Here is a 13,264-nt window from a genome sequence, read left to right as displayed (position 1 = left end):
ATTCCCATCTCTGTGCATTTTCATTGGTGTTCTCTCTCTCTGCCCCAAGCTTAAAATGGACTTCCTCCACATCTTTTTAGGTTACAACATTTCTCTTCTTCAAATCCACTTATACTGTCTCCCCTACAATGAAAAATTTTCTACTCCCTCCTTCCTGCAAGTGACCTATCTGAAAAACTAACAGTGGAGAAAAACCGATGCATAACCTTTTTATTTTCAGTAGCCCCATGTTTAAAATATGTATTGAATAATTGTGTTGAATACTTCAGGCCAGCTCATTTGGGTTTTATTAAATTAGCTAAAGTTACTCCAAGGGAATATTTACTTTTCACCTAGCAATTTTTCTGGCCATCTCCTTTGCAGTTATCATATTGTGCCTTGCATGTTATTTATCAATGCATATATAATATCTTCTGTTAGATGGTAAGTTCTTTGAAAGCAGGGCTCTGTTTTTTTTCATCTTTGTATCTATGCTTTTTAGCATACTACCTGGCACATTAGTAAATAGTTATAGAATTTAACCTCCACTGTAGCAATGGACTTCTATCTCATTTCAGGAAGAAAGTATATATCTATGGAGAGAAGGGAGAAAGACTATTCTTGGCAGTATTCTATAGAGAAACACTTGAGCATCTTAATTTCCTACTTGCACAGTTGCTGGAAGCATCCTTCCCAGTGAGGAGACCTCCAAATGATCAACTAATTTCCTACAACAATTGTGCATAATTTAAAATTAATTTTTGAATGCCTTCAAAATTGACATAGGTAAATTAAAGAATAAAAGATACCAGGGCATCTTGCTTTATGTAATGCTATGTATACCTTGTCATGATGTGTTCATTCATTCATCATGAATTCCTTGATTTGTTTTTAATCTTGGATTCACTGATTTATATGACAAATAATTCTTGAGTACTTTTAGATCAAAGTTGAGATGGAGAAAAAAAATCTATAGAGGGACAGAAATAAATTACAAGGCAGGACAGCTTAAAGCAAAGTGTCAAAGGAAAACTACCAACATGGGAAGTCATAAAGTAGGTATCCTGAGGAATAATATCTAGACTGTTGGACCTGGAATGAAGAAGACCTGGGTTCCAGTCCTGCTTTCTAGTTTATAAACTGTATGGTCCGAGGAAGTCACCATCTTTCAGCATCAGTTTGTCACCTATAAAATAAGGATGATAATAATGCCTGCAGTCCTTACCTCACAGAGCCCTTGTGAGGATCAAATGATATAACAATATTTAAAGTGTTATTTAAATGTCAAGTAAGGAAAACTAAAAGAAATGTCGAAGCCAGTGATAGCTTTACTCTGCAAAGAAACTCAAAGCCTTTACAATTTCCTTTCAAGGAGTCTATTCTCTCTGGATTAGGGCATTAGTTGGTTGTTGCAAGGAAAACAACCCAAAGGTTAAAGATGTTGGTGTTGAAGTTTTAATTAGATTTCATAGGTTTCTAATTCACACCTCTCTTTTCCTACCATTCCATCTGTTTAGCAAAAGCCTGTAGAAAAACAATAGAACATGTTTGCAATCATATGGGCTAGTGACCCAAGGGGTTATTGTTACAAGTAAACTCTGACTCTGTAAAAGTATGCATTTCACAATCTGCAAATCCTCTTAATTAGTTGAATTTCTTTTTGGCAGCTTTCCATTGTTTCAACCCATTCTCTCTAAGTGGTTCTATGGTGAAGGGGGGGTGGGGATTAGAAACTAGATAGTGAATCTCAGCTGCTCCGGAACAGATCTTCTCAAAAGCACCTGGAAAGGAAACTCTTATCCACCAAATCTCCATTCAAGGCTTTAATTAGGTGTTTGATGTCCAAGACACTTGCCCCAGTGGTTTTTTTTTTTTTTAAGTTCCACAAGGAAAACAAAATACGGAGATCTAAAACCAAACAGGATGAGAGACAAACTTCTTGTCATACTTAAAGCAAGTTTCCAACAATCTAAATTAAGAGAGGTCTGCAAATGACTGATATCCTGGGATCTGTAGCTCAGAGGGACAAACATTCATTTTTAGTCCTGCCAATGATCTGGGTCTATTCTGACCTTTGAGCCAGAAGGTGGATAAGAGTCAGGCTTGGAAGTTGACAGTCTGCAAGAAGTAGACTGAGAGGAAGGAGCCAGGACAGATTGCAAAGGCTGAACAGTAGCAACAGTAGGCAGCTTTTATCCCCCAGCCCCATCCAAGACTTGTTCAGGTCAAGAGTTTCAGTCATGTCTGATGCTTCATGACCCCAATTTGGGGTTTTCTTGGCAGAGATACTGGCGTGGTTTGCCATTTTCTTCTCTAGATCATTTTACAAATGAAGAAACTGAGGCAAACAGAGTTAAGTGACTTGCCTAGAGTTACCCAGCTAGTAATTGTCTGAGGCTACATTTGAACTCAAGGCCCTGCCTTCAGGCCTGGTGCTCTATCTACTGCGACACCACTTTGCCCCTAATCCAGGACTTAAAACTGAATAAAACTGGTAGCATAAGGATAACAAACAGAAGAAACTGAAAGGAGGGCTGAGGGTTAGCAGAGAAGAGAGAGGTGGAGGTAGAGTAACTGTAAGCATCATGGAACAGAATCCTGGGAATCAAACTTTTGATTGTGTTCATCTCATCAAGCATTGAGGGAAGGTCCCCCTAAAATCTGTTGTTGCCCCAACTTACCTTTCTTGTGCCTTTCTAGTAACAGACAATGTAATAAACTCTGCCCATCTCTTTTAACTAAATGCTTTTCCTGATTTTGCCTTGTGGAAAGAGTGTTTATTATATTTTTCAGAAAACTTATTAATTATTATACTGTTGTAATCCAACTTTATGTGATTAAAGGTTGTTTGTACTCACAATATCACCTGACCCCAGTAACTTTCTAGGAATTCCAGACTTGACCACAAGGAATTTTGGGTTTCCCCAGGTCCTGGATCTACCCCAAACATCCTTGTTTTGGGTTACCACACCTAAGGCTTATTTTAGGTCCACTCAAGCTTGGATTTTGGGTTCTCTTTTTATTTTGGCTTTGCCCAAATTTTATTTTTACATCTACTCATATCCATCTCAATCTATTTTGCTTTCAAGTTCCCCTCTGGGTGAAATTGCTTAACTAAAGTGTGGTTTGCATATGACTTGTATATAGATAGCTTTATCAAAATCCTATTTAATGTAAACCTTCCAGAGCTGAAGGAGAGGGAGCTGCACCTTCTTTCGGCTTCCTTACTCTACCAAATAACCTAATAAATTTCTTTCTAAAATTATTTCAGATTTTGGGATTTGTTCTCAGGAACAACAGCTTTAAACATAAAGAGGCTGCGATTAGCTAAAGATACACAAAACATTTAAATTAGGTCAGAGAGCCAAACTTCTGCATGAATTTTAGAAATTCCCCTAAATAGGGGATTTCAGCTATTGTGATTGTCCTGGTACTTTTTTTTTTTCAGATGAAAACTCCATAAAACAGAAGGAGGAGCCATGAGAACCTGAGGGCTGTCCCAAGGCTTTAGCCTAGCTGTACTGGAGATGGTTAGTTGAATGTCTGGTCTATGATGTGAGAAAGAAAGGGGGACAGAGTGAAAATAGACAGCCTAGGAGAGAGATGTGAGACCTAGATGTGATTTGGTTCCAGAAGGGAAAGGGAAAAAGAAAAGGATTGGGTACATTCTCTCATACCACCAACTGGTATCATACATGACATGAACTGAGAGCCTATTCTGGTAGATACCTGGGGAGATAGCTCTGTGTCTTGCCAACTAGGAAAGCAAGATCAGATAAGAATTGTGAAACAATAGCAAACAACATAGGACAGTCAATGGGACAGATTACCATAGGCACCCTCAAAGACCACTCTCCTAACTCTTAGTCATGCCTCTCAGGTTTAAACCCTAAATGTTATCATATAGATTGTACTCTAATCCGTTCTGGTGTTTTGGAAACATCAGTATGTAGGACTTATGGTGAAGACACTGGAGGCTAGGAAATCAGTTAGGAGGGTGTTAACAGTAAGCTAGATATAAGATTATAAAGTCCTGAAGGAAAGTGGGAGTGATGGGGAAGAGGAAAAAAATCTGACATTTCAAAGGAGATTTTAAAGGAATAACTGATAGGATGAGTCAGTATAGATAACTTTCTGTTCTCAGTGCCATCAACCTAAAATAGGCTTTTAAAAACTTAGTAGGTCTGAAAACTGGCACCAAATTAATTTTCCTAAAACATTCACATAATTGAGAACTTCTATTTTCTTAATTTTTAAACTCCTTAATCTTTCATTTTAGGTTTTCCAGGGTCTGGCCTGACTTTCTTTACCTAACATCTCCCATTTCTTTCCTATAGTAACTGTATTTTCCCAGGCAAAATGGCCAATTCTTTGTGCTAAATATATTTAGTATTATCCCACCTTTGGACTTGTGCTCACACTTTCTCCTCTTCTAATAACACCATCCTAGTTCCTTTTCACTTATCAAAATCCCACCCATTTCTCAATATCCAGTTCTGATTCCATCTCTTTCTTGAGACCTTCTGTGACTAATCCAGTCAGAATATTCTCTACATTTTCATGTTTTATCTTATCTAATATACTGTCATTTCCTTGAGGACAGGGACCATTTCAATCAATCCATCAGTCAACAAGCATTTTTCATTTTCTTTGTTTTCTCCATTGTGTATGGTAACTAATTTGGGGCTGAAATTGGCCTTAGAAATAACCTAATAAAACTCCTCCCTTCAAAGATGAGGAAACTAAGGCTCAGAAAGGGATGTAATATTTATGTAAGGTCATACAACTTTGTAAAGTGACAGCATTGGGGCCATTGTGACACTTACATGTTTCATCTATCGTCTTTTATTCTTGTTCCATGACCAGTATACTTCCTCTCCTTGTTAGACACATTCTTGGGGGAATGTCTTTATTGTCAATTAATGTAATTGTTGGTACTATACTACATCATACTTTTATTTACTGTGTATCTCTCCATTGTCCTTTGGATCATTTGCAATTTTGATTCTCCTGAGATTGTGGCATTCTAATATTCCAATCATTGGATAATAATCAGTGTTAAAGGAAAGAGCTTTTACAAGAATGAAAAGCTTAGGATCACTGACAATGCTACAATTTCCCTAATGCAATCCAACCTGACATAATTCTGAGTTCATTTCATTGCCTTTAAGTAGCATTTGCCCAAGAATTATCTGAACATTTTCCTTCCTTCCTTCCTTCCTTCCTTCCTTCCTTCCTTCCTTCCTTCCTTCCTTCCTTCCTTCCTTCCTTCCTTCCTTCCTTCCTTCCTTCCTTCCATCTCTTTTGGTGCAACAATTACATCAGTGTGGGTATCTCTTGGTATGGGAACTCCTTATACCAATGTAAATCAGCAACTTTTTAAATGAATAACCTTAATGAGTTGTCTGGGGACATTAAGAGGTTAAGTTACATGCCTGAGACCACACAAGTATTATGTCAGAAGCAGGATTTCGAACCAGGTCTTTCTGCCCCCTGTCAACTATACTATGTAGCTCTTCTCCCTATGTGTCTATAGGGATACACACACATATACAGATGTATTTTCGTGCACACTCATGCACATGTGAATGTAGATATATCCCCACATATTTATAAAGATGGATATCCATATCTTTAGCTAAATCTATATCACCATCTGTTGACTGACTAACTCAAAGAATTCTGATCCAGCTGTATGTCATAATTTGGGCAATATGCTGTTTTCATTCATTTTATTTTTCCCATGTGAGTCATTAAACCTATTGCTTTTGAATGATTACAGATTTCCTTGAGCGGGCTTTTCAGTGTTCCAGAGCAAGTAAGACAATGTCATAAAAAGACTCATGAAACAAATTAAAAGTTATTTGGAGAAGTCCACCATTAGTCAGCCAATGAACATTTATTAAACTCCTGTTGTGTGTCAAGCACTTTGTTACATGCTGGGAATATAGACAGGTAAAAGACAGTCCCTGCTCTCAAGGAGCTGACGGTCTAAACAAGCAAACAACTCGGTGCAAACATGATACTTACAGGATACATTTGAAATACTCAACAGAGGGAAGGCACTAGAATTAAGGGAGATCAGGAAAGAATTCTTGTAGAAGGTGAGATTTTGGCTGGGACAAGGAAGCCAGGGAAGCCAGGGAAGCCAGGAGATAAGGAGGAAAAGCATTTCAAGTGTTGGGGACAGCCAGGGAAAATGCTCAGATTTGGAAGATGAAATGTTTTGTTTAGGAAGAACAAGGAGGAAAATAGAATGAACTAGGAGGAAGGCCCAGGTAAACTAGCCTTCTCACTTAAACATTGTAATCAATGAATTAATCAGCATGCATTTATTAAGCATCTGCTATGTTCCAGGTCCTGTCCTAAGGCTGGGTATATATACAAAGATGAAAAGGAAACAGTACCTGCCCCCAACAATCTTGCATCCTATGGTAAAGGAAGCAATATGTAAAACCATAAATAAGTTAAAAATATATATAAATGCTAAATATAAAAGAACTTTTAGGGAGTTAGTAGCTGGGGGGGGTAAATAAAAGGTCTCATGTAGGAGGGGATACTTAAGTTGAGTTTTGAAGAGAACTAGTGCATCCAAGAAGTTGGGAGGGAATGCATTCTAGGTGTGAGAGACAGCATAGGACAAAGCACAGAAATAAGAGAATGAATGATGTGTACAAGAAGCACCATAGAGGTCCTGAAGGGGACTAATGTGTAATAAAACTGAAGGCAGATTGTGGAAACTTTAAATGCCAAAGAGAGAAGTTTGACTTTAATCCTAGAAGCAATAGGGAGCCCTTGGAATTTTTTTTAGTAGGATAGTGACATGGTCAGATTGTGCAATTAGGAATGTCACTTTGGAAACAGCAGAGGATGGATTGGAGAGGGAGGAAGAATAGCCATTAGCACATTTGTGCAGGTTGCTTTTCCCAACGATTTAATCTGTCACCTTAGAAAGGAGAAAGGGAAGAGAAAGATAGAGCTAAGTTTTGTTCCAGCTGGAAGGGAGTAGATGACCTTGGTCTTTCTAAATTAAGGTCTTTCCCAGACCTCATTGTCGGAGGTAATGCCCTCAATGACTAAGGGCTAGGTAAGGACTGAGACAAAAGATGGAGTGGGTACTAACGCTCGGTAAACTGGGAGGCCTACATGATTTTTATTTTTTAAAGATCAGATCCAACATTCCCCTTTATTCAAAAGTGAGGCAGCATGGTATAGTTGAAAGGGCATTTGAATTGGAGTAAAGAAAGACCTAGATTTCAATCCCATGTCTGGCACTTAGTAGCTGTGTGACCTCAAGCACATTCTTTAATCTCTCTGAGTCTCAGTTTCCTCTCTATAAAATATGAATGATAATACTTGTTATATGTACCTTGAAGGGATGATCTGAGGATGAAAAGACATAATGGCAGATGTGATTGCTGAGTTCTAGTGATTGCTGAGCAGAATCTTGAAGTAAGCCAGAGGAAGTAGAGGGTGCAGATGAGGAGTAAGGGGATTCTGGGAAAGGGTGCAAATAAACATAGCTGGGAGATATAGTGTCCTGAATGAGGAGCAGCGAGCTGTTCAGTGTGGCTAGTTACATAATATATGGAAGGAAGCAAAACATACTGGAGTCAATACTGGAAAAATAGAAAAAGACCCAGATTATGAAGAGGTCTGCCTTGTCCATACAACAACTGATAGATTGTCTTCAGTTCTGAATACCCATTTTTGTTGCTATTCAGTTGTTTTCAGTCATGTCTGACTCTTCATGGCCCCATTTGGGGTTTTGTTGGCAAAGATCCTGGAGTGGTTTGCCATTTCCTTCTCCATCTCATTTTACAGATGAGGAAACTGAGGAGAACAGGGTGAAGTGACTTGCCCAGGATCACCCAGCTAGTAAGTATCTGAGGGCAGATTTGAACCCAGGAAGAGAAGTCTCACGACTCCTGGCCTGAGATTCTATCCACTGTGCCACCTAGTTGCCCCAGCATATTTTAAGAAGGTCATTGATTAACTGGGGATCATATAGAGGACAGAGGAGAACCAAGATGGTGGAAGGACCTCCAGATCATGCCACAGAAGGATTAGTTGAAGTAAGTTGGAATGCTTAGCCCATAGACAAGATTTAGGCTGAGAAAATGATAGCAACCTTCAAGAATTTGAAGGGCCATCACAAAGAAGAATTAGATTTGTTCTGCTATATGTGATTAATTCAGTTTAATTGGCTCAAAGGGCAGAATTAAAAACAATGTACAGAAACTTTTGAAGAAGATTTAGGCTTCATGTAAGGCTGAGTTTCTTATCCTGGAGGTTGTGAACTTTTAAAAACAAGTGTATCAATACAGTTTCCTTTGTAATCTCATGTATTTTATTTTATGCTTTTAGAAAAATCATTCTGAAAAGGGGCTAGGAACTTTCACCAGACTGCCATAGGGGTCCGTTATAGAGAAAAGGTTAAAAAAAACCCAAAAACTTTCTTACAGTGACAATGATCCAAAAGGGAATGTGTGGCTTTAAGAAGTAGTTAATGTCGTGAGATGTCTTTAAACAGAGGCTGGACGACCAGTTCTTTAATGAGTTGTAAGTGAGATTTTTATTCAGGCACAAGTGGAACTAGAAGACCTCTGAGGTCCTTTCTAACTCTGATCTTTTTAAGGACAAAAAAATCCCTATAATTTGAGCCATTCAAAAGTGGAATTAGCTGTCCTAGGCTGTAGTGAATTCCCTCTGAGGGTTTTAAAATTGATGCTGGATGACCATGTATTAGGGATATTGTAGAAGGGATTTCTAGTCATTGAAATTCTTTCCAACTCTGTGATTCTTATGTATGTATGTAAAATACTATATAAATGCTGGCAAATTACCACTGTATCAAAAGCTTAGCTTTACTCTTAAAAGTCTAAATTTATTTAGGTATTTATTGTTTGACATAATTTTTTACTTTTTTGACTGAAAAAGACAAAAAATTCTGTAGAAAAAAAATAAATTATAGAACTTGATATATTTCTTTTCTTGATATATTTCTTGATATATTTTTCTTCCCCAAAGAAATATCTATGGCTTTGGTGTCAAAGTAAAGACCCTTAGTACATAATTTTTCAGATCAGTTATTAGGAATTGGTCCACAGAAGTAAAGTAGATAAATTGTCTATGTCGGCCCTGAATTGTTGCAATTAATGGGTGCTGCATCAACCTCTCATTTTAAACTTCTTTGTTTCTTACAAAAAAAAAAGATTTGTGGCCACCACGTTTTAGAGACAACTTTAGTTCTTGTGGGAATGGATAGGAATTCTACTTCATCTATGGTGAAACTCCACAAAGGAAAAGAAGAATGGAACTGAAAAGCAATCCTCATTGCTGATCATTAAAACTTCATTTTTTTGCTTAGACTACAAATTCCATAATCTGAATGAACAGTTCTAAGTATGGGAACTTTTATTTTTTTTGCTACTGTCTGGGAACCACTAGCTCTCTACTTGAAAAGGGGACTTGTTTTGACTTTTAAAGCACTTTAGGGCCAATGCATAGTTCCAACTTCTGTATTGTGACAATTGTGCTAAAAGGGGAGCAGTAAATCATTGAATTATGTTCATTTGTGACCTTTTACACCAGACCTAGGAGCAATGGACAAAATTATAGAGGCAGATTTAGAACAATTTAAGTAAAAATGGCCTAATTTTCTATACTTACTACCTCTCAGAGAAAACCTGAGCTAACTCTTTGTTTTACTGGCTAGGACGGTAAGGCCTAGATGAAAAAAAATAATAAAACATGACTTAACAAAAGTCACATGGTTGCAGGGTTTGGTTAAAACTAGATGTCTTTATTTCTGAGGCTAGTGCTTTCCCCTCCACTACACCAAGAATGCCTTCTCATTACTTAAAAAAAAAAAAGACAAAACAAAACATACTCCCATTCCACCTCTGCTTCCCAAAAGCACCAGTGTTTCCTTTTTGTATATACTGACGATTGGTCTATATAAAGAAGCTACTGTCAATGGCATGTAACAGAAATAACAAAATTGTATCTTAAAAAACAAGACAACACTATTATTTTCTTCTCTTCTCTGTTCCCCATCTCACATTCCTTATTCCTTTTAGTCCAGAATTTTCATTATTGGAATTGCTCATGGTATACAATGGGAATGGAATATTTACTCTGGATAACTCAGAAAAAGATCATGGGATCATAGATTTAGAGATGGAAGGGACTTCAGAGGTCATCTATCCAATCCCTTCTCATTTTATAAATGAGAAAACTGAGGCTAAAAGAGATTAAGCTACTTTCTTATAGTTACTCAGCTGTTAATTGTCAGAGGCAGGAAGTGAACTTGGATTTTCTTGATTCCACGTCCAGTACTCTTAACATTTTGCTAAAGAACAGGCAAGGAGTGTGAAGATTAAGCATAAGGTGTGGAAAGTAGGGATAGAGTTAAAGATAAGGCAATAGGGAGCATGGGTAAGTCAAGGGAACAAGAAGTCCTTCTTCTATATTACTGCTTTGTTGGGAGCTTGCATAGAGGAAAATGTTTGATGACTAGGGTCCTGAAGGGCAAGCAGAATGAGTCCATGTATTGTTGCTCACAGCATCAAATGGAGGTCTCCTCTTCTATGATTAGCAGCAGATAATAATGCTGGTTTTTCTGTTGGGATGTTTCAATGATGTGGTGGATGGAGATTCCAGCCGTTGTTTGGTGGTATGGAGTGAGTTACTTGCAGTGGAGAGAACTTTAGGGTGAGAGTCAAGGGAGGGAGAGTTAAGCAAGGAATTCTCTAGAGACTATAAGGCTCAATTTAGTGCCCATACTAGCATGGCTAGACTCTGATCTTCATTTCTTGTATCATAGTTGCGTATATGGGGCAGATACTTTCGGAATTAGGAAAGTAAACAATTATGGCTATGGTTAATTCAATTAGTCAAATAAACAAGTATTTATTATCTGCTATGTGTCAGGCATGGTGCTGGGAATACAAAGAAAGACCAAAATAGTCCCTGCTTTAAAGGCACTTATGTAGGTAGAGAGGGGAGGACAACGTGAAAATATCTACATACATACAAGATTTATATGGTTGGTTGGTTGCTATTGTCTTTTGTTCTCGAAGAGGACTAAAATCACTATGCTAGGGTCAAGTTACAGTGTGTCCGACTATGGCCAATCAGTCCAACACAAGCTCATAATGTTCTACCACAGGTCAGGCACAAGTAGTCTGTGTGAACATTTGGGGTGGATTCTCTAAATTTGTGCATCTAGCATTTCTTTTGAGCTACTTCAATTCTGCTTTGCTCATAGAGCACAGCACCTTCTCTGATGAGGGCACGTCATTATGAGTGGTCCTGTGCCAGTGTCTCCCATGTCACACAATCGATTCCAAAGTTCTTAAGACAGAACTTGCGAGTGTCCTTGCATTGCTTCTTGGGACCACCGTGGGAGCACTTGCCCTGTGTGAGTTCTCCCTAAAACAGTCTTTTTGGCAAGCATATGCCTTGTATTCAAATAATGTGGCCAGCCCATTGGAGTTGCACTTTCTGCAGCAGATTTTGAATGCTTGGCAGTTTAGTTTGAGAAAGAACCTCATTGTCTGGTATCTTATCCTGCCAGGAGATCTTCGAATCTTTCTAAGATTTATATATGGTATATTGGAGGAAATCTCAGAGAGAAGGTGCTACTATTGCAGGGGACTGGGAAAGGTTTCCTACAGAAGGTAAAATATTAGCTGAGACTTGAAGGGAAGCCAGGGAAAGGAGATGGAGGTAAGGAGGGAGAGAATTTCAGCCATGAAGGACAGCCAATGAAAAGGCATAGATCTGGGAGATGGAGTGTATGCAGTTTCATGTATGAGAAACATCAATGAGGCTAGTATCACTGGATCTTAGAGTACCTGGAGGGGATTAACATGTAAGAGGATTGGAAAGGTAGGAAGGGGCCAGGTTATTAAATGCTTACTATAGGTTAGGCACTGTGCTAGAGCCTGGGAATTCAAAGACAAAAATGAAATAGCCCCTGTTCTCAAAGAACACATGTTCTGGTCAGATACATTCCAGCAGTGCTTATGTAGGCTGAATTGTATCAGCTGTTTTGCTCCCAGTTTCCTTTTCCTAGACAGGATGGGGCTACATTGGGGCACTGTAATAAAATTTTTCTTTTGTTTTGTTTGGATTATCTTGAAGATTTATTTGGCAGAGTACAGATATTTGAGGGTAAAACTTCCTATTATACAACAGTCCATTTATCATATGCCTCCATAAAGTCAAAGACAAAAAGAAAGGTCCCATATACACTAAAATATTTAAAAAAGTGCTCTTTATATTAGCAAGAAACTGGAAAAAAAAGTTGATGCTCATTGATTGGGGAATGACCAAACAAATTGTGGCACATGAATTTAATGGACTATTATTACACTGTAAGACATGATGAATATGATAACTACAGAGAAACATGGGAAGATTCAGGTGAACCAAAGCAAACTGAATTAAATAAAACCAGGAAAAGTACATACATGATAAGTACAACAATGTAAACAAAAAGAATAATAATAAAACTGAATATTGTGAAATTATAACTTAGTTTGGTCTGAAAGGAGATATTAAAACATATATTACTTGGAAGAGATGGGGACTACAGGTGTGGAACACTGCATATAATATATCTGACTTAAAAAATAATGTGTTCGTTGATTTTGCTAAACATTATTGTTTATTATCAGGGGTGGTTCTTGTTAGGAGTGGAGTGGGAGGCAGTAAGGGAAGAGATATATTCGGAAATATAAGTGACATTAAAACAAAATGTATTAATAAAATTTTATTTTAAAATGTCCACTGCCAGAATTATTCCACATGAAATATTTCTCAACCCAACACTGAAAGAGTTTCTGACAGGACTCCTGTGATTGCCCTGATTTATAAAATAAAGACATTGAAAGTCTCCTCTTTGTGTTGCTTTAGCTCATTCAGTGTTATATTTACAAAGCTCCCACACAGTGAACAGAACAATCTGCTTCATTATGACAGTGCATCAGACAATTAAAGGGTCTGTTTTCAGCATGGTGCCCAGGGAATTAAGCACATGACTTGTATTAAGAAGTAATAGCAATTGAACATTTCATTCCCTGCACAGTGCTGAAAACGAATCCTGTGCTGTCTAATATATGCTAGTACAATATGATACGATACAAGACAGATCTATAGAAAAGGACTTTAAAGATTAGGATGCAATTCCTGTGCAAAAGAATTGGCAATAGTGCCCATTTCCTAGTAATGGGTCTCATCTATCTTTTTGCTCAAGTAGTACCAAGACAGCTTCACG

Source organism: Phascolarctos cinereus, unplaced genomic scaffold (genome assembly GCF_003287225.1).
Source record: "Phascolarctos cinereus isolate Bilbo 61053 unplaced genomic scaffold, phaCin_HiC Scaffold_4;HRSCAF=312, whole genome shotgun sequence".
Classification (NCBI taxonomy): Eukaryota; Metazoa; Chordata; class Mammalia; order Diprotodontia; family Phascolarctidae; genus Phascolarctos; species Phascolarctos cinereus.
The sequence above is the reverse complement of the archived record's forward strand: the minus strand, read 5'-3'. Positions refer to the sequence as shown.